We start from the raw sequence: 25260 nt of genomic DNA on the forward strand, positions 1-25260 counted from the left end.
CCGCACATGTGGGTGCACACCAAACAGTGATTTAGCTTCCCACCCCAATATTCCAGTCAGCATAACTGCACTGGGGAACATACGCTGCACCAGGTATAGACAGTTCAGGATCTGGGAAACTGGGAGGGGCAGCAATCAAGAATCCCTGTTGTTCTAGGTGCAGAACTCACATATAAAGAACATATATTTTCCCCCCAAAGATCTTACAGTTGTAAGTAATTTAAAATTAGCCACAGTTTCATTCTTGTGCATGTGCTGCTAACCAAGTTGCTATCTTATTGGAAATGTGGCATTTTGCAAATACAAAAATGGCTAAAACAAAGCTGGATAATTGTGCACTCTTTTGTGGACAATTTTGCATTGCCCATCTCCCCTTTTTATGTTGAAATCCTCATCTCTACCTAACCAGAATCACACTGCATTTCTTTAGTATCTACATAGTTCAGATCATTAATATAAAAACATCAGACTAATGGTTTTGTGCCAAAATAACCTTATAGAAATAACTTCAATTAAAGGAAAGACAGATGCTGGGTGGCCTAATGAATTATAAAACTACCCCGACACCTGTGCAACACTAATTTGTCACACTGATAGATCAGATTTTTGTTAACATATGGCTGCAAAATGATTGCAAGGTTCGAAGCTTGTGTATTTGCTCTGGGTGCGATCTACAGTAATATAAATATACTGCGAGAATAGGTGCAATCATTTTAACCCTAGCATGACAGCTGGGGGAAAATACTATGAAATGTTCTTTTTGAGAGCATTACAATTTAAAAGTGAATTCATAATGAGTAGCCATGTCACCGGTTCATTACCAGTGGAGGTACCTGTTATCTTTAGCATGCATCTGACCCAATAGCACTGTTAACATTAAAATCTAATGAACTGCACATGGACTAGCTGGACAGCTGTGTTTAGAAATTAAATTACAGGAGGAAAATTGAGCAACTGGTGGGATTATGAGTCTCAAAGAGGCAGGAATTATCTGGGAGGTAAGTGGGTTGATTACGATGCATAATTTTTATTTGTGCTTGTACAGAGTTACAAGAACAAATATTAGCCATTACTGGGGGAGACTTTCAAAGGCAAACTAGGGGAAATTAGGTACTCAACTACCATTAAAGTCAATGGAAGATGGGTGCCTAATTACCCTTTGTTCCTTTGGAAACTCCCCGTTACCTTCCTAATTATCTACTATACTCTTGATTGTTGATGCTCTTGAAAGGAAAAGTGAGGCAGGGTAGAGGCACCTTCCCTGGTGATGTTCATTAAGGATTAGATTTACCCTAGTGCGGTCTCTTGCAGAATGGTACAGGCTCAGACAAGGGCAATGATTCTCATATACATCAAGGCCCCTTTATACCACTCTGGCAATCCTTTCATTCCCATTAAGTAATTTCGGAAGGGATATTACACCCTGTGTTTCAGGGCTCAAGCCAGTCTCTAGTTATTAGAGACCAGGAGGAGACCAATGTGCGGGGGACAGATTATCCCACAGCTGCCTCCTATGGTGTTCTTACACCTTCCTCTGAACTGAAACATCTGGTGCTGGATCGACAAGATACAGGACTACCTGCACTTGGGCTCTGATCCAGGCTGGCAGTTCCTATGGTCAGTACAACAGCTGCTCCTGGCTCATACTGCTAGTGGCTCTAGCAGCAGTGTGAAGGGGAAGGGAAAGATGAGGAAAAGGCTGGCCCATTGTTCTATTCCCTCCTCACACCCGCAGCCAGTGGGGCTGGTTAGCAATGGAGGGACAGGCATGCTTCACACCCTTACGGGATGTAAAATGGTGCCTCTGTTCCTTCTGCATGCCTGGGACTGCTTTTTCAGAAGGTGCAGCTCAATGGTGCCTCCAGTACAGCCAGGGCCTTAAGGGTACAACTGAGTGTTTGGTGGGTGCTGAAGTGAAAGGTATGCAGTGTGAAAACCAGCCGTTACCTCAGGATGGGATGGGCAATGAAAGGTGTTGCATAACACTGATCATTTGTACAGTTTGGTAAATAATCTGCATGTGTTTGAGACTGCGATGCCGGGAAAAGCACAAGTGGGCAGTAATGGCATGGGTAAATTGTCAGAAACCCTGTTCCATTCCCATGGGAAGGATACATTCCCAGTCCCCCATCTGAGGCAGCTGGTAGAATCCATATCAACAGCTCTACAGGGAACCAATGCTTATACTATCTATCTGAGGTACTTATATGATGCCTGTTACCACAGTGTCCGGTTATCTCAGAGTCTTCAATGTATTTATCATCACCACACCTCTGTGAGGTATTATTACCCCATTTTACAGAGAGGAAACAGACACAAAATGACTTGCCCCAGGTGACGCAAAGAGTGTGTGGCAGAGCTGGGACTTGAATCCCAGTCTCCTACATCCCAGCATAGGGCCCTAACTACAGGACCATCCTTCCTCTGGTAGTGTAGTGCAAGGAGGTTGGCACATTCAATAGAGAGCGGTTGGTTCTTTCACTGATTGTGCATACGTTGTGACCAGTTAAGTAATGTATAGAATATCTTGATCAAAAGAAACCATTGGACGGGAATAACCTAATTTCATAACCAAATGAGAACCCGAGGGAATCGAATCTCTTCTCTGAACAATGAGGGCCAGATTTTCAGATGGCCTCACTAGGGTCTGCCAGATGCTGAGTTCTTCTAAAATGTTGCCCTGCAGATTCGGACAAAAGAGGGAGTTCTCCCTTTCTCCTGGCCTAAAAGGAGCAGTTAGGAGATACTGGTCTTGATCCAACTGCACTGTTGCAGGGATGATGGAGGAGAAGGAACAGTCAGGAAAGAAGTAGATGGAAACGAACGAATGAAAAGTAGGTAAGATAAAGAGAAGGTGAACTGGTTGTTTAGTTATGAGTGAGAGCAGATGTTGAGTGTTTTCTTATAGATGATATTCTATTGAGATTTTAACGTTAGCTTTGCAATGTGCTTCCATCTTTAAGGTGCCAATCCTCCAAACATGTATAGACATGCTTAATATCACAAAACACACACACACATACACATTTGTTGTCAGTGCAATAGCACTCTTGCTATTTATTTCCTTCCTTTTTTTCAAGATATGACTTGTAACAGTGGAGACCTAATTTTCTGTGTCATGAAGCATTAAAGAGCCCGGCTTCTAGATGTTTCAAACACACAGGCATGGAAGGACTCTCTTTTTTTCTGGGTCCATAAATTATAAAACATATAGGTTTACCCAGGGGTGAGAAAATCATAAAATATTCAGCAACATCTGAGTCATGTTATATGACATGCCTCTTCCATGAAAATATGTAACACATGCAGTGGCACTGTCTTGTTTCACTGGAGCCATTAGCCCAGAGTCGGAAACACACTGGATAAGGACAGGGATTGTACATTCCGTGACTCTCTTTAGCACCCGCTCCCTGAATTATCATTCCTTAAGATAGTCATAGCCATTGATAGGTTACCTGGGTTACTTAATGTGTCCTGTCTCTGAAACAGCTTTACAAGTTGGTTTGCATTTCTCATGAGAATAATGAAATACTTTAGAGTAGCCAGAAAAGGTTGCTTCCAGACAATAAAAATCACTCAGATGATTTTTAAAATTCTATGTCCTCATTTTAAAAGTTTTCAAATACTGAAAACTTTCCTGCTGTAATTTGCTGCCTCCAGTGAGCACATATTCCTGCTCCACTAATTCAACACCAGCTAGAGTGAGAAAGGGGGTACCAGTGATTAGGACATTAGCCTGTGATTCAATTCTTTCCTCTGCTACAAGCTTCCTGTATGACCTTGGGCAAGTCACTTAGTCTCTCTGAGCCTCAGTTCCTCGTCCATAAAATGGGGTAACAGACCTGCACTCCCTGTTCTGAGGATAAGGACATTACACATTGTGAAGCGCTCAGACACTATGAGAATGCGGGCCATGTAAGAACCTGAGATAGATGGATGGTTGAAATGTTGCCTCTTGTGTCCAGTCAGTCACTGGGAATAACAGTTGCTGCAGGATTTGGGGGCTAAAACAAAGAAATAATAATAATTAAAAGCTGGCACACTTGCCATTCGGCAATGTTAGATTTGTACAATGGGGAAAAAAAGTAAGTGTTTCAAAGGTGTCAGAAAATTCAGATAGGAAATGATGCACATGCATATTTTCGTGAGATGACGTCTTGCTTCTCATGAAGAAAGATGTTGAATTTTAGTCTCAGTCCATTTGAAAAGGCAGCGAAAGCTCAGCTACTGGTAGAAGCCTTATTAAAAAAATACTACAGTAATTAGCCCCCAACCGGTAGTACCTATAACTGCAGTGTTTTGGGCCAGAGCTTTAGAATAGAGGTATTGAAATAAAGGGAGGTCTTTCGCTATTCCCAGCCAGGATCCATTCTCTTACTGCAAATGCTGTATTATCTAATATAACTTCCTACTAATGTATTTTAGAGTAGGTTTGTTTGATGCAAGTTACTGCAAGGGAACAGAAAAAACAAAGTTTTGAATGGTCCCTTAGTGGCAGCCTAATTTTCGAGAAACTCTCAACAGTAGCTATTCAAACAGAACAAGCTTGTTTTTCCCAATCCACAGGGATCACCCTCTCCACCAAAGCAGCCTGTTTAAATAGCTGGCACAGCGGAGAGAGAGAAATTCTCAGGGTGAAGCAAAACAAATTAAGTTGTCAGCAAGTGATGGGCTTCTGTCTGAAAACTTCCCTGAGTTAAGCGTTTGCTGCAGTCGAAGGTTCATATACAGCTCAGTCCTACTGATGTGACACTCCTAAACCAGAGGGCTGTCTCAACCTGGAGCATTTTATTAACCTTTTTTCCAGAATACACGCACACAAAAACACACTCAGTACAGCCACACTTTGAGCTGGAGGAGACATGCCTGCCTTAGCTCTGATCAAGCTAGCGCACTGAAAATAGACACCAATTGGCAATGCTAGGTACACACTCTCTGCGGTTAGCCCCTCCGGCTGCCTGGGCCACACAGCTGCCCTCTATTTTTCAGACCAAATGCAATTGTGTCTCCTTGAGCAGGAATTTACAGAACCAGCTCAAAGTATAGCCATAATCACCATCTACACACACCCCGTAGCTGCAGTGCTTTTCCCAGGAGCATCAGACTCTGCGGTGAAGACCATACACCGCTTGCCAGAGCGGGGTCTTTCTGACCTCTTCAGCAGGGTTCTAAATCGTAAACCAGTGGCTAGGGGGCTAGCCTGTGCTAGAATAGATGTGGGTTTGATTCCTGCTCTTGTGCGAGGGCGGGAAATCAGTGGGAGTTAAGCACCAAGCTACCTTTGAGGGTCTGAGCCTTAGCGTGTCTGTCCCTTAGTACCAATAGCACTTCCCCACTTTGCATGGATGTTGAGAAGATAACTCCATCAAAAAGATTGAGGCACTCATGAGAGCCCCATCTCCGCACAGACAGACAGAGACAGTGTGCTAGGAAAATAGCTGTGGCTTTCCATCCAGTTCTGAGTAAAACTGACTCTCTGCACACACACACAAAAAGCTGTGCATGCACTGACCGACATGTTATAACTTTTGAGTGATGCACGGAGAGCCCCCTAAGGATGCTGACCATGTCAGATCAGACACGCAAGTGGTCTTGATCCTGCTGTCAATGAAGTTAGCGAGGAAAAAAAAATCTCTTGAGCTAATCTAAGATTACAGAACATTTATTCATTCTTCTTCATCAACAAGTTTTATGAATATTTATGGTTTGATCCCTCTATTGACTTCAGACAGAGCAGGATCAGTCCCTTTGTGTTATGTTTTATTTGTTAGCTTCCCTAATAGTCCGATTAGAGACGCAACATCATCCAGCGCATAACTGGGCAGGGACTCATGAGACCTGGGTTCTGTTCCTGGCTCCACTAGCTGGATGACTGTGGGCAAGTCAACTCATAGCATGTATTTCTTCTTTGATCCTTATTTTTGTCATATCTAGTTAGACTATAATAACTTGCAGGTAGGGACTGTGTTGTGTCTTTAGCACAAATGGGCCATGGTATCAGTTAGGGCTCTGGGCATTACTGAAATATTAAATAATGATTTCTGTTGAAATAACAACATGCTAGAAGGGCAATAACACAGATTCCGTAGCCCATTAGTATCACATTCACGGTATTTGAACTGCTTGGATAGTTTGGGAGCAGCTAACTGTAGTGATTAGCTGAAAATCTATGATTTGCAGTGCCTTGTGGAAAGCTGTCAGGCTGAGGATTTTAATTTTGTTTTGATCTGGAAACCGAACTCAGCTTCGAGGCAAAGGTCATGTCAATGAGAAGTGGACTTAAATACTTGAAAGTCTCAAGATTGCTCATGTTTTACAGCAAGTCAATGAAGCTTAAGACCAGTTCATGAACCTGCTCTTCAGCAGACAGTTCCCATATACTTTCCTCCCAGTATCATGCTAGATGACGACACCCTGCAGTCGAACAAAGAAACAGTCTGTCTGCATTTTTATAGTTAGCCTGGGAAGGACTAGATTTTTTGGTAAATGTCAATTTCACTGTACACACAAATGGATTGAAAAAATATTTCCATAGATAACTGAAATTTACAGGTAGTCAAAGTAAGAACAATGCTGCTTAAGAACTTATTAGAGCCTGATGTAAGGATATTTACTCTGTATATTTTGACATGTGATGTTAGCAAATTGTGCTTTAATGGCTATAAACTTTAACTTTTGAGCCCTCCGCAATTGTCTGACCTCCCATAATTTAATGCAGCTATGCAAACTTCAATTGATAAAAAATTTAAATGCTTAAAATAAACTTTGATATTACCTGTTAAAATCCTTACAAAAAATAAAAATTGAATTCTGCCAAATCTAATTGTGTTTGATATCTGCAGGAGAGAGAGCACAAGCTACAAGATCTGCAATCATTAGAAATGGAGTTACTGAGTTTGATAAAATAACTGGAACCTTCTTCTAAAACTCAGAATAAAGCAAACCCACACTGTGGGTGAGGTTAAAATAATAATACTCTCTCGTTATTTTGGGGCACCTCCCCACTGCCGGATTCTGACTGGCAGAGGGAGTGATCAGACATTCTTTGGTCTCATGCTATTCCCAGCTTACTCAGAAACAGGAAGCATTAGAAATCTTGTAAGTAAAACCATTCTGATAGGATTTCAAGGGTGTTTGTTTGTTTTTTAAATAGATTCAGGCCATGTGGATAGTTCAGATAAGGGGACAGGTTCACGCCATAGAGTCTCTTCTAAATTAGGGCTGGGATTTTCAGATGTCCTAGGAGTGTTAGGTGCCCAGCTCCCATTGTGACAATATTGAGGTAGGCACCTAACTCCCTTGGGCCCTTTTGGAAATCCTAGCCTAGATTACGGTAATGCATTCTACCTATAAAGAGCATTTGCAACCTACAGCTAATGCAGTGGGTATCTGCCTGCCTCTTGGGTGCAGTTAGCCACAGGGAACATGTTTCACCAGCCCTCCAACGGTTCAAGGTATTGATTAAAGCCTACTGTATAAAGCCCTAGATGGTTTGGGTCCTGGCTACCCAAATGACCACTTCTCCCCTATACAACAATCCCAGCCATTGGACAACTCAGGCACTGGAGCAGCTCAAAGACTTAACATCTGGGGACATGGTGTAGCTAGTGGGATCCCATATACTGTCACATAGACCATGTCTGTTGACCTCAAATGCCTTGCACAAGGGCCACTTCTCTTCTCTGAGTGGATCAGAGTTTCATTTTTTTGGAAGTGTTGTTTCCTTTTTGGTCCGAGACATAGTAAAAATTGGAATTTTTATTGCATAGTCATATGCTGAGTAAGTAGATGCATCTTTCAGATTAACAAATAAAGCAGGCATATACACCACTAAAAATGGGATTATGCCCATTTGTGGGAATTTCTGTGCTGGCCCAGTGGCCAGGCACTGCTGAGACCTATGAAAGTACTACTGCAGCTACTAGCACTGGCAACCTGTGTGCTCCTGGCCTCCTTCAATGTGCAGCACTCAGGCAAACCTCCCTCCCTTTAAAGAGGCAGGTTGCCAAGGAGGGATGTGCTTCCAGCATTTGGAGGGCTAGCTGTTCCCAAGGCTCTGCACCTTGCAGGCTGGAAACAGGCTGGGGTCACATTTGCTATTCATTTTATTTGTGGTATGGAGACAGCAGCGAAGGTGCCCCTACACAATACTGGATTTGGCAGGGGGACGGGATCATGTGGGCTGGCCATGTTAGCAACCAAATCGCTGCTCTTTAGTAACTGAAGCTCCACTCCTATGCACAGCTATCTGCATGGGTATGGTACTTCTGTGTTAGCAGCAGGCAGCACTGCTAGCAAGGAACATCTGTGACTGTTGATACACAGCCAAACCAATGGCCATCAGGACAGAATGTCTCAAATGTTACTTGACCATTTTGGAATCTCAAGAGGTTGAAAGAGCCAGTTTCTGCCATGCTACAGACTGACGTGAGCTTCCAGCCTTCTGCTTCTCTAATTAAGAGGCACCGTCTCAGCCTAAAAGCTTTGATAAGGCAGAGCCCTTTCAGCAGTAGCAAGCTGAAGCAATTCTTTTTCCTTTCTCTTTCTGGTTTGTAGGTGTCATGCTTGAACAATGCAAAGGGAGCAATGTTTTTCCAATTATCATTAAAACTGGAAGTGCAGCCTGTGACACACACACAATTCTTTTAGACATCTTACTACCGAAGCAAGCCAGTCAAGATCTAACGGGCATTCCCCCAGTTTATCACTGAATCCACTCAGACAGGCATAACATTCCTTCCTTCTTCTGAAAACAAAAGCTAGCCCAAATCATTTCCAGCCTGGTCCTTACAACCAAACCCCAGGATCATTATAAGAGAGGGCACAGGACTTAGCTTTTGGAAAGTAAGCCTCCCGCCCCCAGTCCAGCAAAGCATACAACTTTACAGCACATGATAATCCCATTAAGGTCAGTAAGACTATTCACATGCTTAAAGATAAACATGCACATAAATGTTTTGCTGAGTTGGGTCCTAGGAACAGATCTGTACAGGACTCATCGCTACATGATCAGTAAAGTCAAGTTCCCCTCTATTTTACTAGGAATGAGCATTTTATACATCTCAGAATTGTCCAGAGGAAAGCCACTAACATTCTAACTACCTCCAATAGCCGTGAGACAGGCTCTTGTCCCTTTCACTGAATAGCGTGGACTCCCTCAGCTATTGGTTTCCTCTCTGCTGCACTGTCAGTCTGTAACTACCAACACAATGTTGACGCGCGATACTGAAAGGAAAGAGACGCGTGCCACATGCTGCAGCCTGAGACAAGGGTAACCAACGTGTCTATAGGATAGATACTGCTGAGTCACAGGGAGGAGAATTAACCAAAATTGATCAGTCCAGTCCACCAGATGACAGGTGGTCATCTGTATGATTTTAACAGGCATACAATATGGATGTTGCCCAAGATGATTTAAATATGTTGCTTTATATTCTAGGCAGATTAGAACAGACTATGAAGCCTGCTTGACCAACCTCTAGTTCATGAAAACTCCTCCCTATGTATCAAATCTAGGTATCACCTAAACTTTTATCCGGTACTAATGATTGTAACATTATACTGAAGTGCCTCAATTAAATGCATTTGCTTTTGTCTCATATACAGCTGAGACAAGACAGCAACTATACATGCAAATTCCCTTAACGTTCAGGTGTGGGATTAATGGAACTTGGATCCAAACCATGCTCTGATTTGAGCTTTTGAAACAAACTTGAGTCGTAATGTTTTGCACAACCACCACCACTCCCCCCCACACAAACTACACCTCATTTTGACTCTCTGTATTAAAAGTGAAACTATATAAAAATGGACTTTTGGAGTTAAATCCTGTTTGAGCTGAAGGATGGTTCAGCAGTTAGGGTTTTAGTCCAGGATTGAGGCAACTTAAGTTCAACTCCCTACTCCACCGTAGATTTCTTACGGAACCTTGGCCAAATCACTTGGTCTCTCAGCCTCAGTTCCCCATGTGTGAGTGAGATGGGGGAAATAGCACTTCCCTACCTCACAGGGGTGTTGTGAGAACATTGCAGATTGTGGAGAACTCAAAACTATAATAATGGGAGCCATGAAGTACCATGGACAGCGACTCTGGTCTTTGTTTACCACTTAAAGACTCCATCAGTAGTTACCAGACTGTAGTCTGGATGAGAATGTCACTAACTTCTGTAGAATGAACTTTTGAGGACTCCAAATATCAGATATCTTTTAAATGCAGGCTGGCAGTCTAAAGCAGGCTTGCATTTTCTATATGGTCCTCCAGCACTGGATCCCTGGAGTGCTGTCTTCTCACCAGAGGTGTTTTTCCAACTATACTTTCCTTCTTAGAATGCAGTCTTTTCAATGTATCAGAGGGGTAGCCGTGTTAGTCTGGATCTGTAAAAGCAGCAAAGAGTCCTGTGGCACCTTATAGACTAACAGACGTATTGGAGCATGAGCGTTCATGGGTGAATACCCACTTTGTCAGATGCATTTCCACTACATGCATCCGACAAAGTGGGTATTCACCCACGAAAGCTCATGCTCCAATACGTCTGTTAGTCTATAAGGTGCCATGGGACTCTTTGCTGCTTTTTGAGTCTTTTCAATGCTTTCTGACTGCAAAACTCCTACTTCTCAGAAGGTTGTTTGATGAAACCTTTCGATAAATTGGGTTGAACTGCACTTTAGTGTGTATTAATGCTCTATTGATAAAATTCAATTAAGTGCACTAATGTTTTTAAGCCTGTGTGAATACGTAATCTCTTATATTCTAGATGATTCAATAGCCACTCCACTGAATAATAATACTGCCTTCTTTCCCATCAGGTAGTGGATACCTATCCACTGACACAGGAGATTTTCTAAATCCTAACTGGACTAATGGCAATACATTGAGACTGTCTGAGTGATGCCAATGCCACCTCAAGAGAGTTATCTTTTATAAGCAAAATATTTATCACTTGCTCGCCAGTCTGTTATTCAGCGACAACTCTCTTCACAAAGCTAGCAAGAAACAAATCAGTGCAGAGAAGTTAAATAGGTCAAATGTCATTCACTGTCTCGAAAAACAGTTCTTCAAAACATCACAGGGATTTTTACCAAGATATTAGCTTAATTGCCATACAAATTGCTAGAGCTCAATAAAGTAATGAGTCTGGTAATGAGAGCTGGCCAAAACATTTCAATTTGGAAATGTTGCCATGATGCCTCCTAAGAGGTGGCGATCAGATGCCTCATAGCCCCAGTTATGCTCTCGAGCTTTGGGTCCCTGTTTGGGCTAAGTCTCCCATGCTGCAACACGGCCTCCCCCCTTGGAAAGGGGAAGCAGTGCATCATGGGAATCCCTGTGTCATGGGAAATGTGGCATCCTGTGACCGCTTTTCCAAAGAGAAATACTTCAGTTTTTGGCTGAAAAAAAAATATTTTTTGTGGACAAAAAGTCTATTTTTTTCCATGAAAGCAGAGATGTTGAAAAATGTCATTTAATCAAATACCCAATTCTCCACTGGAAAGATAGCTGATGGTAAGTTTTTGGCCAGCCCTAGTTTCATCGGTGTTTCCATTGGAATCCTTGATTTTCTCAGAAACGTCTATAATTTGACCATAAACTTGTTCTCATTTAATTGCCATAAACTGGCCCAGGATGGGTTTTAATTTTAACATACATGCAAATGTTACAGAAGTGGTTGCCAGTTCTTTCAATGTTACCATAATATTTGGTATTGTTCTTAAAGCACCAGATCCTGGAGTCATGTGAGAATCTCTGCTTTTATTATAGTAAGTTTCTAGCTTTCATGGTTGTAGAGAAAATCTTGTAAACGTGATCTCTAAAGTCACAAAAAAACAGAAGGCAAATAAGAAACCCAAATTTATTAATTTTTTAAGTCTAGTGATTTTGGGGTCTTGACTCACAGTTTTGGGTAGGCAATACTGAAACAACTGAACTAGGTGTGACTGGACTTCCAGAGGGTGAAGCGATTCATTTTAGATATAAATATATATAGAGAGAGAGAGAACTGAAGCATGTGGACTTATCTGTAAAAAGTCAGGCCACTAGTCCATGCAAAAATCTATGTTCAGTTACTACTGTTGTATGCAACAAACAAACCGTATCTGAGTGGGCACCCAAATAACTATTTACATTTTCAGTTATACACAGATGTAGGCAAAGACTAGCATGCACAAATGGACCTCCATTTATTTTTTAAATGTTCAATAAGTTTCAAAGCACATTGGGATGAAAGGTGTTCTATAAATACAAGCTGTTATAAGAACACTACATTGTCTTATGTTTTACTTCTATGTATGAGTATTAATATTCATACAGTTTTCCCATACACAAAGGCAGTTAAAGGGAGAAGAAGTGTCATTGTCCCAAATAGGCAGGGGTCAACAGCACTGAATACTGGCAATATGGAAAAAATGAAATGCCACCAAGTCTCCATACAAATGAACAAATAACTGAAAGAGAAGTGACCTGTTGGCAGCCAAAAACCTGAAACACTCGTAGAGGCATTTTGTATCTGGCTAACTTATATAGTCCCCATTTCCATAGCATGAGTGTCCCAACACCCTTCTGAGTGCACCTGATAGTCCAGTCACTGCTGCCGCAACATCCTCATGTATTGGTTGCAAGAAAACACGTAACATACAATACCAACTTTGGCTGGTGTGTTATTCATCATAACCATAACCCTCCGTTAGTATGAAATACCTTTATCCCCATTTTACAGATGAGCAATGGAAGCCAGGAGGGACTGGGAAGTCTATAGCAAGCAGAGAACCCAGGTCAAATAAGTGCCAGGCTAGCCTCCTAACCACTAGACAAGCCTTCCTCTCATAGTAGTCTGTCTCAGGTCCTAAATCCATCCACTCTCTGTAGAGCCCATCTGCTTCTACTGCCTGGTGTAGGGTGGGGGAGCAGGATGCCATGATTACTGTTATGTGGATCCCAACTGCAAAAGGAGATTCCTCCTACCTCCCACCCTTTCCTCTCCTGCACTGTCCCTCCCCCTCAACAAGTCTCAGACAAAGGTCCTCTCCCAACAGGAAGACACCTTCTGCTCCCTGCCACTGCACCTCTTTCTTTTCTATTAGGGTTCCCCTCCCACCCTTTTGTCAGCTTCGCAGGGCAGGAACTGTCTCTCACTAGGCATATGTGCAGCATAATGAGACCCCGAGCTCAGTTAGGCTTCTATGCATGATCACAACCCCCACCACCTACAGGACTGGCCAGTCCTTGGGCAGAAAAGGGTTAGGTAAAGGGGTAAGGGGTCGTCTGTGTCTCTGTGCGGCTCCCTAAAACGGGATTGTCCTGTCCCAGTGCTACTGCAACATGCTGATGCATCAGGTCAAGAAAACTTATATCATGCAGTTCCACTTATTCATAATAGCCATGACCTCTAGTTTGCGTATTCCATTGCATCAACGTGATTTGACAACTGTTGTTCGTTCCTCCGGGGAGCTCAATGCTTTAGTTCTACTTAAGCCATCTGAGCGAAGCTGTCCCCAGACTTGTTTTTTCCTGTAACCTGTGGCCTTATGCAATGGCGCATGGCATAAATCTCTCCTAAAATGCCTGCACAGTTTGACTTTACAGAGGGGAAAAATAGTAAATACATGAATTTTCTCATATCTTTGTTGGGCTGAATGCTGGGGCTGCTTCTGCAGAACTAAGCTGTCACTATCGGGCAAACAGAAGAAGATGGGCTGGTCCTTCCTGGTAATATGTGCCCATGGCATGCCCACGACTAGGAGAATGATGGAGAGAAATGAATGACAGTTACAAAACATGCAATTGAATAGTGACGTATGGAGATTTTTGCCAGGATTCAATTAAATATCCATAGCAACCATACAATATGTCATTTAGATAAAGTACAAGACATACAGAGGAAAATGGGTAGAGACGGTGTCTTAAAAAAAGGCATTTCCCGGCTAAGCATTAAATTTATATTTACAAGCTTATAAACCATCTAGGCTGAACAGCTGGAAAAGCTTCCTAACAGCAAGATCTAACCTAATATGGAACAGTCTCCTCTGGGAAGCAGTAGATGCTCCCTACTTCAAGGGATGCACTCTCAAGTTTTCGACTCTTGTGCCTTCAAACACATGAGTTCATTAGGCCCAAAAGATTACCGTTTGCATGCACAGTTCCTGGAATCCTGGGTACTAATACTCTCCCCAACCGTGATCTTGTGAATACAGGCTTTTGCATACATCCATAAAAAATTTACCCTCTCTACCATTTCAGAATGTAAGCCCTACATTGTATGGGTAAACACCACCCTTATAAATGAGATTAGCCCAGAAAACCGGACTGGAGAAATCAGTAAACCATATTCTGTAGAGAACAACACTTAATTGTCCAAGGACACAGGGGCTGGACTAGATGACTTAAGGAGGCAGTGTGATCGAGGCAGTGTGCGTGGGGGCTCCACACTGGCAGAGAAGCAGGGTGTGATGTACTCGTGGAGGAGGGTGGAGGAGGACAGGGGGTATCAGGAGGGTTGTGGGAGAAGAGGTGTGTTTAGACTGCTGTGTTAAACCTGGGCAGGAGTAGGGGAGATTGATTTATAGTGACAAGACTGGCCTCATGACTAAGACAGACACTGCATACTAACACATTTTTAACAGATTTGTAGGAGGCGATTTGCTGTACCAGGATGATCAGGGAGTTCCACGCTGCCCTTACGCATGAAGTTCTTGTGAGAAGGGAAGTTAGAAGAGAGACTCCTACAAGGGAGTGATATGGTCTGACAGGTGGGCAGGGACGGTGATTTTGACACCACCATGTTGGAATGACCCAAGAGAAGCACGATGGGAAGCAGGAAGCCAGAGTGAAAGAACAAACAGTAGTTGAGATAGCGAAGTATAAAAAAAGGCCGCTGTGTTCCCTGATACGCAGTAAGCATTACCACACAAACTATTTATTAGTGTAAATATCGAAGATTCAAAGAGGAAATATTAAAAGGTTACTTGCCCTAGGGAGACATAAGGATATTTGCCAAACGTAAATAGACTACTGAACCGCAACCAAATGCTATGATGAAGCTTTCTATTGAATCTTTTGGCAGTTTCATTCCTGTAATGGCCAGATGCCCAAGCAAAACATGCTGCACAGTCATATTTCTCCCAGAAGCCCTGTCATTTAATATTACAAAGTGACCAGTGGTCTCATAAAGATCGTCAAGAAGTGCTGATTCTTTAAAAAAAGATGGTTGATGCTTCCAGCAGCCACTTTGTTATGGCTCTACATAAAATGTTAATGCCATGACACTTGGAGAAGGCTTAAATCATTATAATGAAATAGCAACAATTATTCAACCAGTTCATCTAAGTGTCTTCCATCGCAGAAGCTTTTATCGGTAGTTTTAATAAGATTAAATTGTTGAAATAAAAATGTATAATTTTCCCCCAGACTTAATCATATCCTGTTACATCTCTCTGTCTAGAAACTCAGATAGTTCTCATCATGTTTTATCAGCACACCTCCCAGATATTAAAAAATAGAAATAAGAATTACTTTCTCTCACACTTTCCTTTTCTTCCTGTAAGAGAAACACTTCAAAGGGATTCTGCTCCCACTGAAATCAATCAGCACTATCAGTCCCCCAAACTATCCAAAACATCACTCATTAACAACTAGAGCAAGTCTAAAAGAAAGGACAAAATTGTGGAAAATTCTGGCATTGTTTTCATTTCACAAAGCTAAAAATGGAACTAGTTTTTCAGAATTTTTTGCAAAACACATTTTAATCAAAATGTATTGTTTGCCAGATGCCTCATTAGGAAGCAAAATTTTAATCATTATTTTAATACCATTTTTAGTAAAAGATTTCAAATAAATTTCAAAGGGTTTAAAAATAAAGATTTTACAAACACACACAGAACTGAAGAAAGGCTTTGTTTCAAGTATAAAATGCATTTTTTTAAAATTGACCAACTAATATTTTTGCTTACATTTCTTCAAAAAAAAATTTCTTAAAATGTAGTTGCCAGTTAGTTTAAGGAGATTAGGCTATTTGAAAATGGCAGCAACTCACATGGGACCAAGAAGAAAAGTACAGGTTGCAGATAGGAAGACTTTGGAGAGGCACCAGGTGGTGTAAATAGGTTCCCAAGAGGAAATGTTAAAGTATGATTATGTATCAGAAGTTAGAGAATTCCACGGTCAGGAAATGATTGATAAGAGAGTACCACATTTACAGAGAAAGGAAAAAAGCCTGACAGTTTCACTGTCTTGGCTCTCTCTTTATGATCACACTCAGAACATCAGAAGTCAATCACATGACAAGCTACAGTGGAAACAGCCCTGTAAATAGTTGCTTTAATATAGAGACAGTTTGTCTTGTAATTACATTGAGTTATCATGTAATTACACAGGTATGCAGTACCGAAAAGGGTAACAAGCTCCTCTTTAGCTGGAGAGAGGCAAAGGGCTTGCCTACAAACTGGGATGTGAATCTACCTCTCTGCAGGCTAACTGCCTGCGTGGACCCTGGTGATGTTCATGAACAGTTAATGAGCTTTGATCTGGTCCTTTTTGAACCAGGATTAAATCAAAGCATGTTAACAAACCGTTAACCTCCATCAGCAGGGTTCTCACAGGCAGTTAGTCCATGGTGGGATAATGTATGGTAGATTCACAGCCCACCTTGTCATGAACTAATTGTTCATGTAGACAAGCCCAAAGAAAAATTAGGGACAAAACTCAGGGTAATATCAGGCCAAGTTTACACTACAGAATTAGTTCGGTTTTTGCTCAGGAGTGTGAAACATCCACACCCCTGAATGTCGTAGTTATACTGACCAAAGAACTGGTGTAGACAGGCAGGAGCTTCTCCCATCCACACAGAGGTGGATTAACGAGTGACAGGAGAGCTCTCTACCATTGCTGTCGTGTGTCTTCACTAAAGCGCTACAGCTGCGCCAGTGCAGTATTTTAAGTGTAGACCTGCCCTTACTGATCCATTTTTTTTTCAGATGTCACAACAAAAAACCCACCCACTTTTGCTTTCAAAGTAAATCTAGCAAAAAATAATGTTCCAAGTCAGAGTAAAAGGGAGACTAAAATAGGACTTTGTAGTGAAAGCTGGTTGCAACCATTAGTACCTTTTAAGTATTCTTCCACGACTGGGAATGAGGCATTTCTATAGGCCCCCACACTATAAATTCCCTCGTCCCCTCATTCATTGCTGGAGAAGTTCTAACACTATTTGGATGTTCAGCAGTTAAATCGCTGCTCCCATGAAAGCTCGGGAAATCCTTCCAGCGGGGTCACTATTTAGAAAAAGACAATTATGATGATAAAAGTTCTTGTCAGGCTCCTTAATCTGAGAAGATCTTATCTGAAAACCATAGAGATTTTCAAAGAGAAAACAGATGAAGGCCTTAAGAAATAAGATGTAAAAAAGCCCAGCACTTACAATGAAAGCAGCAGTATTAGCACTTTGGGCAACAAACTTTGTGCTATCAAATAGGTTAGAGAGAGATTTAGATGCAGTCATCAGCTACATTGCAGCAACCAGCCAGGTGTCCTAGCCACTGCCAATGGACTCTCAATTCTTCTGCTTGTTGCATTTAGCTATTTAGTCATCCTTTGCAGGAACTTAGCATAACTAAGGCAAGCCGGGAGGGGTAGGCAGCTATCGCACGAAGTGAGTTTGCCTCTACGCCCTCTCCGAAACGCTGGGGTAAGTGTCTGTGAAAATGAACTTTTGGGTGTGGAACTCAAGAACAGGAGGTGGAAGGCACCGCCCCACGCACTCTGAGGTGGATGTCGGCTCACGGCTTTATGATTGTGAATCCCGCTTCTGGCATTTTCCCTAATTAACGTTGGTTCTGTGTTGTGTCGATGGAAAGGAACCCCTAGATATTGAACCCAGCCCCGGTTGCTGTTCGCTCCACCCGACAGAAGGGTTATGCTCAGATAACCCCTTCAAACAAACACATGGGCTGGGGTGTGGGGGAGGAGGAACGCAATATTTTAGGGAAGTTGAATGTCATTAGAGATGCCCCCTCTCCCTTCCAGGGGCATGGAGGAGTTCCCACTTGGCAATGGCACCATCGCCAGTGTGGTTTTCTTGCTGCCACTGGCCCCTGGGCCATGACTTTATGATACGACCCTTTTGATGGGACTATCAACTTTGGATGATGAGCTCTGATTGCTACAGTGACATTAATCTACATACAATACGGAAGGGCACCATGCTACACCAAGCACTTGCTTCCTGTCAATTTCTCCCTGGCTACTCCCCCTGTTTTAACACAATCTGTTAGCTAAGCTCAGTCGTTGTGGGGTAAACAGCAATGGCTGCATAAAGCAGAGCAGAGCAGGAGACGGAGGGGGTGGGGCAGGGGTGAAAGTAACATAAAGCACTTACCGATATGGGGGCCGGCTCCGGCCCCCAGAAGGGGCGGGGCCTTGGGTGGAAGGGGCGGGGCTGGGGGTCAGCCTCTGCCAGCCAGCCCATCCGCCCTGCCTGGCCCGCGCCGCCCGGGGCTCCAGCAGCGATTTAAAGGTCCCAGGGCTCTGGCCGCGGCAGCGGTGGTTGGAACCCCAGGCCCTTTTAAATCGTGGCCCCGGGGCAGCTGCTCCTTTTGCCTCCGCCCACGTTGGCGGCCCTGCCGACAGGGGGCACAGAAGGGGCAGCAATGTTGAAGTGGCAGCACTTTGACGTCAGCTGAGTACGGGCCGGTACCGGCGGCCACTTTTTTACCAGTACGCCGTACCAGTCCGTACCGGCTTACTTTCCCCTCTGGTGCAGAGGAATTCACATTTCCTTCCGTGTTACTCCTGCACCATCATTAGGACATTCTGGGCTGACTCTTCAGCTACTACAAATCAGCATAACCCCATTGAAGTCAATGGAGCAGCCCCAATTTACACAGGCTCAGGATCTGGCTCATTGTACCTCTTCAATCCACACAAGGAAAGAGAAAAAGAGGGAGAAAACATATGGGACTGTCAATTTTTCCCAGATTGTCTCACTTAGAAAGTGACATTTCAAAATTATTCTTAAACCTGGGGCCAAGTACGATGTCTTTCTGACAGGAACACGCATGATGGAAGCTGTCAGAATAAGTTGCTGCCTGTACCCACCTACTTCCCATTGCCACATTTTTCCTGTTGATTTCCATTCTGTAGTGCTGCTCTGAAAACAGAGTATTTTACTGCTCACTCGCTTGGTTTTCACCCAGTTCACCTATGGCCTCTCAGAAAGTGGCATATAGTTGACTTTTGTAAGAGGATTTCATAAAGCCCAGCAGCAACTAGAGCTGGGTGAAGCTTTTCCTGCAAATATTTTTTTTCACAACCCTCCCCCGCAAAACAACAGAGATTGAAGGTCCACCAAAATGATCCACAAATTTGTGTCACATTCAGTAAATAGTTTCAGCTGAAAAAAAAAGTTTTGGAAAAACTTTTCATTTAAGAAAGACATTTCAGAATTTACCTAAATGTCATTAAAAAACACATTTAAAGTGTTTTAAAAACCCCTAGAATGAAACAAAGCAAAACAAAATGTTTAGTTTGATCCAAAACAAAATTTGGGGGGAAAGAGGTTCATTTTGTACTGAAAAACTGAGCAGTCTTATTTTTGGTTAGATTCGAAACAAAATATGTGATTTTTTAATTTGAACACCAACATGAAAAATCAGTTATTCTCCTAGCCCTAGTAATAACAGGGTTACATTCGCTACTATGTTACGCTGGTGTCATTAGGTAACTCCATGGATGCCAACAGAATTATACCAGCATCAGATCAGAGCAATACAATGGTGAATCAGGGTCAAAAGTCTCTTTGCCCATTGTCTATATGAACTCTTGCGAGTCCACCCATGACTTCTGTACTACATTGCTGTGTGGATCTCTTCAGCATGAGAGCTGCAGCTCTATCAAGTTTGAACTTCTTGTTTTAATTTGCACCTAGATTGTTGCTGTCCTGTGGCCTTGTAAGAATTCCACAGGCTTTCAGAGAGTAACTCAATGAGTGCAAATGTCAGCAATTGCCCTAGAGACATGAAATAATGTCATCACTCAAGCAATCCATACGCCAGCAACTCCAGTCAGTGGCTAAAGTTAAAGGCACCTGTGTGAATTTGCTACCACAGCGCAACTACACCATTTTTGCTATTGTAGCAGCTAGTAAAACGGAGAGGTAACCTTTGGAGGTGACAGGCTATCCAGTTACTAGTGTTACAAGCTCTGTTAGCACATTCCCTGCCATGTGGTTTTTGTGAAGCCCAGATTCCATGGACAGCCCATTTGTGAGTGTCACCCCAGTGCCAGGAACTAGTGCTTGTAAAATGACACCCAGTGAGCTCTGCAACTTGTGTAGTTAGGCACCTGCCTAGTTTTAGACATATCAGTCATGGGAATAGGCTTATACTTGCACTATGTACATGGGCACCTCACACTAGTGGCTTTATTCAATCAGGTTTTGTGTTGTACAGATAAGACATTGTGCAGGCTGCAGCTTCTGTGTTTGGACTGCTGTGTTAAACCTGGGCAGGAGTAGGGGAGATTGATTTATAGTGACAAGACTGGCCTCATGACTAAGACAGACACTGCGTACCCTGATGAGTAGGGCACTCATCTGGAAGTTGGGAGACCCAGGTTCCAGCACCCCTGCTCTAATCACATTGTTTATCCACAGCAGAACAGCTTCAGCAGAAGAGACTGAGGGAGGCCCCTGTTAGAAAATCCCATAGTTCAATGGCTAGAGCTGTCTTCTGAGAAACAGGAGATCCCTGTTGATATCCCATCTCCCCATCAGGCAGAGAGGGGAATTGAACCTGTCTCTCCCAAATCTCAGGTAAGTGCTCTATCCAGTGGACTAAAAGCTAAAAGGTGTGTAGCAATAGTGGAACCATGTCGTCTTCTGGCCAGATTTCACATGGGTCCACACCCAGTAGGTGATCTTTGAGCACACCTACGAGATCAGGCTCCATATGTGAGAGAGATGCCTATCCCCCAGTTCATGGATTGCTTTGAGTCTTAGACTAGACACTTAAGAGGGAAGCAGAAGTACACATACCCAGAGGCAGAAACTCAGGCAGGAAGGAACTTTTACCCTGAGAATTTAGGCACAAAGGGTGTTTAAGAGCCTAGAGGGTTTGGCGGGATTTCTGCGGATCGCAATGGAGCCTAAAAGCGGGACTTAGGCACCAAAGTCTGGGTTTTAGTAAAAACTCTTGTTGATTTTGGGAAGTTCTGTTGGGTGCAGGGAGAGGTACCCTGAGTACTGTCCATCTCTGATTAATTCTGTTTCAGCTGGGTTGAGCTTGACTACAAGCATTTCTCTTTCAGTGAATGAAAGGGAAAATCAAAGGACCTGTATTTCAGTTTGTACAATTTAGGGAGTCTTGCTCTATGAGCACATTAGCCAGGCAGGCAACACTGAGAACTGTCTATCACTGATTTTATTGCACTAAACTACAAGCTGTTCCAGCACCGCCGTATGTAACCCAGCCTGCAGCTCTTCCAGCATTCTTGACAATTCCACACTCGTACTTTCTGTGGCTGAGAGATTTTCTTCTCTATCTCAGTAAAGATTCATCTCACCTGTGTCTGGCACAGGGTAATAGTCAGTAGTAAATCTCCATCACAGATACCAAAATAACGAGAAAGTGAAGCTCAAAAAAGAAAATTGGCCTTATACCTTCGGCTGGATTCCAGTCTCACTATCTCTGAAGAGTCTTTTTTACCAATCAGCTAAACTGCTGTAAGAAAGACAAGGTGGATGAGGTAATATCTCTTATTAGACCAATTTCTGTTGGTGAGAGAGACAAGCTTCTGAGCTACATAGAGCTCTTCCTCAGGGCTGCTAAAGGTACTCAGAGTGTCACAGCTAAATACAAGGTCGAACAGACAGAATATGTGCTAGCTACTTATGCCAAACTAAGGGACCATTCAAGCTGAAGTGCCCCATAAACACCCCCGTAGTCATAGGGCAAAAACGGGGGTTAGTGGGTTACAGATGGTTGTAATAAGCCATAAATCCAGTGTCTTCATTAAGACCATGATTTTTAGTGTCTAGCAATGTTATGATTTTAAGCTGCTAGGCTCACCTTTGGAAGTATCGCGCAGGTTTCCATTCAGGATGAGGATTGAATGGTCAGATAGAGTGATCGCTTTGTGAAAAGTGTTCCGCCCCAGGAGATCGGGTGTTTTTGTCTTCTGTCATGTTACTGGGTGAGTTCATTAGAGCATGGAGTGATTGTCTGCTTTCACCCACGTAATTGCTATTGGGGCATTTAGTGCACTGGATGAGGTTCAATTACATGCTGTGATAGGCAGGTGTAGGACCCATAGATCTTCAAAGGTGTGTTTGGAGGGGGTGGGATTTGATTATGGTAGCAGTGGAGAGATGTAAGGTCTGGATTGCAGCATCCAAAGAACACATCATGTGAGAGAGGACAGAGTCAGGGCTGACTAGCAGCTTGAGAAGCTGAGCTTTGAAAACCATGAGGTCCTGGAAAGCAGCTCCTTTCTCTTCATTCAATGTACCACTATGACCCCACTTCAGCAAAGCAGTTAGATTTAAGCACATGCTTATTCCTAGTCAGCAAAGCACTTCACCATGTTCTTATAGTCAACGGGATGCAAACACATGCTGAAGTATTTTGCAAACTAGAAGGGACTGCTGAATCAGGGCCTGCTTAATCAGAGCCCAAAGAAGCAAAAACCTTTGAATTCTTCCTCGGAGCCAGTTGGGGCTGAAGGTTGGTGCCGTGTGTCTTTAGAAAGGACATTTTCCCTCCATTTGCAACATGGTTTGAGATTTGGGTTATGATCTTCTTGTCACTGCTAATAGTCACCATAGGTAGAATATATGTGTAACCCATGGTGAGTATATGTTGCCGGTCCCCCTCTCTGCGCAATCTGCAGCCGATATGAGCCTATTACAGCTCTAGGCACAGAGGCTTGGCTCTTTAGCTCAAGCCATAGCAACTTATGCTTTTAGCTCCTGTTTCATCCCATGTATAACCACCATCACAGACAGAAAATAATTCTATACATTTACAGGCAAGTGGAGTCCAGGACGCATGCCAGCTTGCGAGCTGCAGACCTCAATGATTATGCAAAATTATTTGCAAATATCTACAACACCTAAGAAGCCAGAATGAACAATTAAAAGGAAACCTAACTAAATATTAAGCAGCAGGTTTTCAGCAGTGTAGCTCCCGTTGAAGTGAATTATTTTGAGTTTAGGAGTTACTATCTGAAAAACAGGGGCGGCTCCAGGCCCCAGCACACCAATCACATGCTTGGGGTGGAAAGCCGCGGGGGGCGCTCAGCGATTGTATCCAGACATCATTTTACTTCAATCCAACCTGATGTCTGGGACTCGCCCTATTCCGCCTAGAGCTTTTGTCAATAAAGGGACCCATGTCATTCTTAGCATCCTGTACCTTATTATCTAACAAGGCTAGAAAGGAACTCTGTGTACCACTGGAAGGCTAGGATTCTGGGACTCATTTTTAGTCCTCATAGGTCATGAGAGCAGGGCCGCCCAGTGGATTCCGGGGACCCGGGGTCTTCGGCGGCAGGGGCCCCCCACTTCGGCAGTAAGTCGTCGGCGGGGGGTTCTTCTGTTCTGGGACCCGCCGCCAAAGTGCCCCAAAGACCCACGGCGGGGACCCCCCACTGCCGAATTACCGCCAAAGCGGGACCCACTGCTGAAGTGCAGCCCCCACCGTGGGTCTTCGGGGCACTTCGGCGGCGGGTCCTGGAACAGAAGGACCCCCCTGCTGCCGCCGAATTACCGCCGAAGACCCGGCTGCACTCCAGCGGCGAGTCCCGCTTTGGCTGTAATTCGGTGGCGGGGGGGGGTCCTTCTATCCCGGAGCAGAAGGACCCCCCGCCAGCGAAGAGCGGGAGTGAAGAAGCTCCGGGGAGTTTTCCCGGGGCCCCCGGAGCGAGTGAAGGACCCTGCTCCAGGGGCCTCGAAAAACTCTCATGGGGGCCCCTGCTGGGCCCGGGGCCTGGGTCAAATTGCCCCACTTGCCCCCCCTCTGGGCAGCCCTGCATGAGAGATTGACCATTAATCACTTGCTGCTGCTCCCATTGAAGTCAATGGCAACTGACCTCCCATTGACTTCAGTTGTCTGAGATGAGGACTATGAAGTTATCATTCTGGTTACTAGCTTGCTTTTTAATCACCACTATCCACCACTTAATTCTGACACGGTTTTAGCACCTGAAAGCTTACCACTTGCTTAATGCTTTATTTCATCTGAAACCATTTGTTCACAGACTATGTAAAATGTGGTTTCTCGTTCTGACTCTTCATGAAACAGCAGTGGCTAAGATCAAGACAGGAAAAAGGAAACAAAAACCAGGGATCATCTGAATTTTGTATTTGTAAAGTCTTACAATGCACCAAGGCTCAAAGTGATGTAGCAGACAAGTACAAATAACCATGCAAAGAAATTCACAGTGCTAGCAGCAGCAACCAAATCATTTTTGTGCATAACTGCAAAAAAAAGCATAGCACGTTTTTGTTTCACATCCCTGGCAAAAATGAAAGGCACAATGTCAGGAAGGAGGGGAAGTAGCCTTTCCCCCCATACAAACGGATTCATTTGACAAGAATACATTTCTCTTTTGGGAATATTTACGAAAATTCATGGTAGTTGCTTACAGAATGGAATTGCAGGGGCAAATCCTCCTCTGGTGTAAATCACCATTAATATGTTGACTTTAACAGATCTACATTGATAGACAAGCAGAAGATTTGGCCTGGACCTTTTCATTAGAAAACAGCATAAGCCTAAAATGAGTGATTCTATGCAGACTTTTCTGTTGCTGGAGATGGACTCCTGACACTTTCTTCCCTACTGGGTGTAGGTTCTATGATTTCTTGCATGGAGGAGGCAGGCTTTAAATCTATCCTTTATTACACCAGCGAGAGCAAGACAGCACATCAAGGAGAGTCATCCAACAGCTAAACTGAGATATCAAATTATAACTAACTGCCTAAAAACTGGAATACTGTCTCTCTTGTACATTATAGTAACCAGTTAGTAACATGGGATCTGATCCACAGTCTTGGAAACCAATGGAAATACTTCCATTGACCCCCCAGGGGCTTTGGATCAGGTTCATGATGTGTAGAAGTACTGCAGGCAAGTGGTCACCCCACTCATAAATATCTGCTTTCATCTATGCTCAGCTACCAAGGGTTTATGAACAGAGGCAGGAGGCATAAAAAGTATGAAGATTTTAGAAATCAGGTCAAAATGAACCAGATTTCAGAGTGTGGGGGGGGGGGT

At 43.4% G+C, this 25260-nt stretch overlaps 1 protein-coding gene and 1 long non-coding RNA gene across 3 annotated transcripts in view; one reads left to right on the forward strand and one right to left on the reverse strand.

Annotated features, from left to right (window-relative positions):
• LOC120407610 overlaps positions 1-6970 on the forward strand; it is a 59566-nt gene extending 52596 nt beyond the window's left edge. Inside the window, exons 2-3 of one of the 2 annotated variants that reach the window (XR_005600134.1) lie at positions 2687-2834; positions 6843-6970. This is a non-coding gene — a long non-coding RNA (uncharacterized LOC120407610). Of the gene's footprint in view, positions 1-2686; positions 2839-6842 lie in introns of both variants that reach the window. The other variant, XR_005600135.1, reaches the window with a different exon arrangement.
• PALM2AKAP2 (PALM2 and AKAP2 fusion) overlaps positions 1-25260 on the reverse strand; it is a 771069-nt gene that overhangs the window by 684806 nt on the left and 61003 nt on the right. The gene's annotated exons all lie outside the window — the stretch shown is intronic.

The sequence above is a fragment of the Mauremys reevesii genome, linkage group 6 (assembly GCF_016161935.1).
Source record: "Mauremys reevesii isolate NIE-2019 linkage group 6, ASM1616193v1, whole genome shotgun sequence".
Lineage (NCBI taxonomy): Eukaryota > Metazoa > Chordata > Testudines > Geoemydidae > Mauremys > Mauremys reevesii.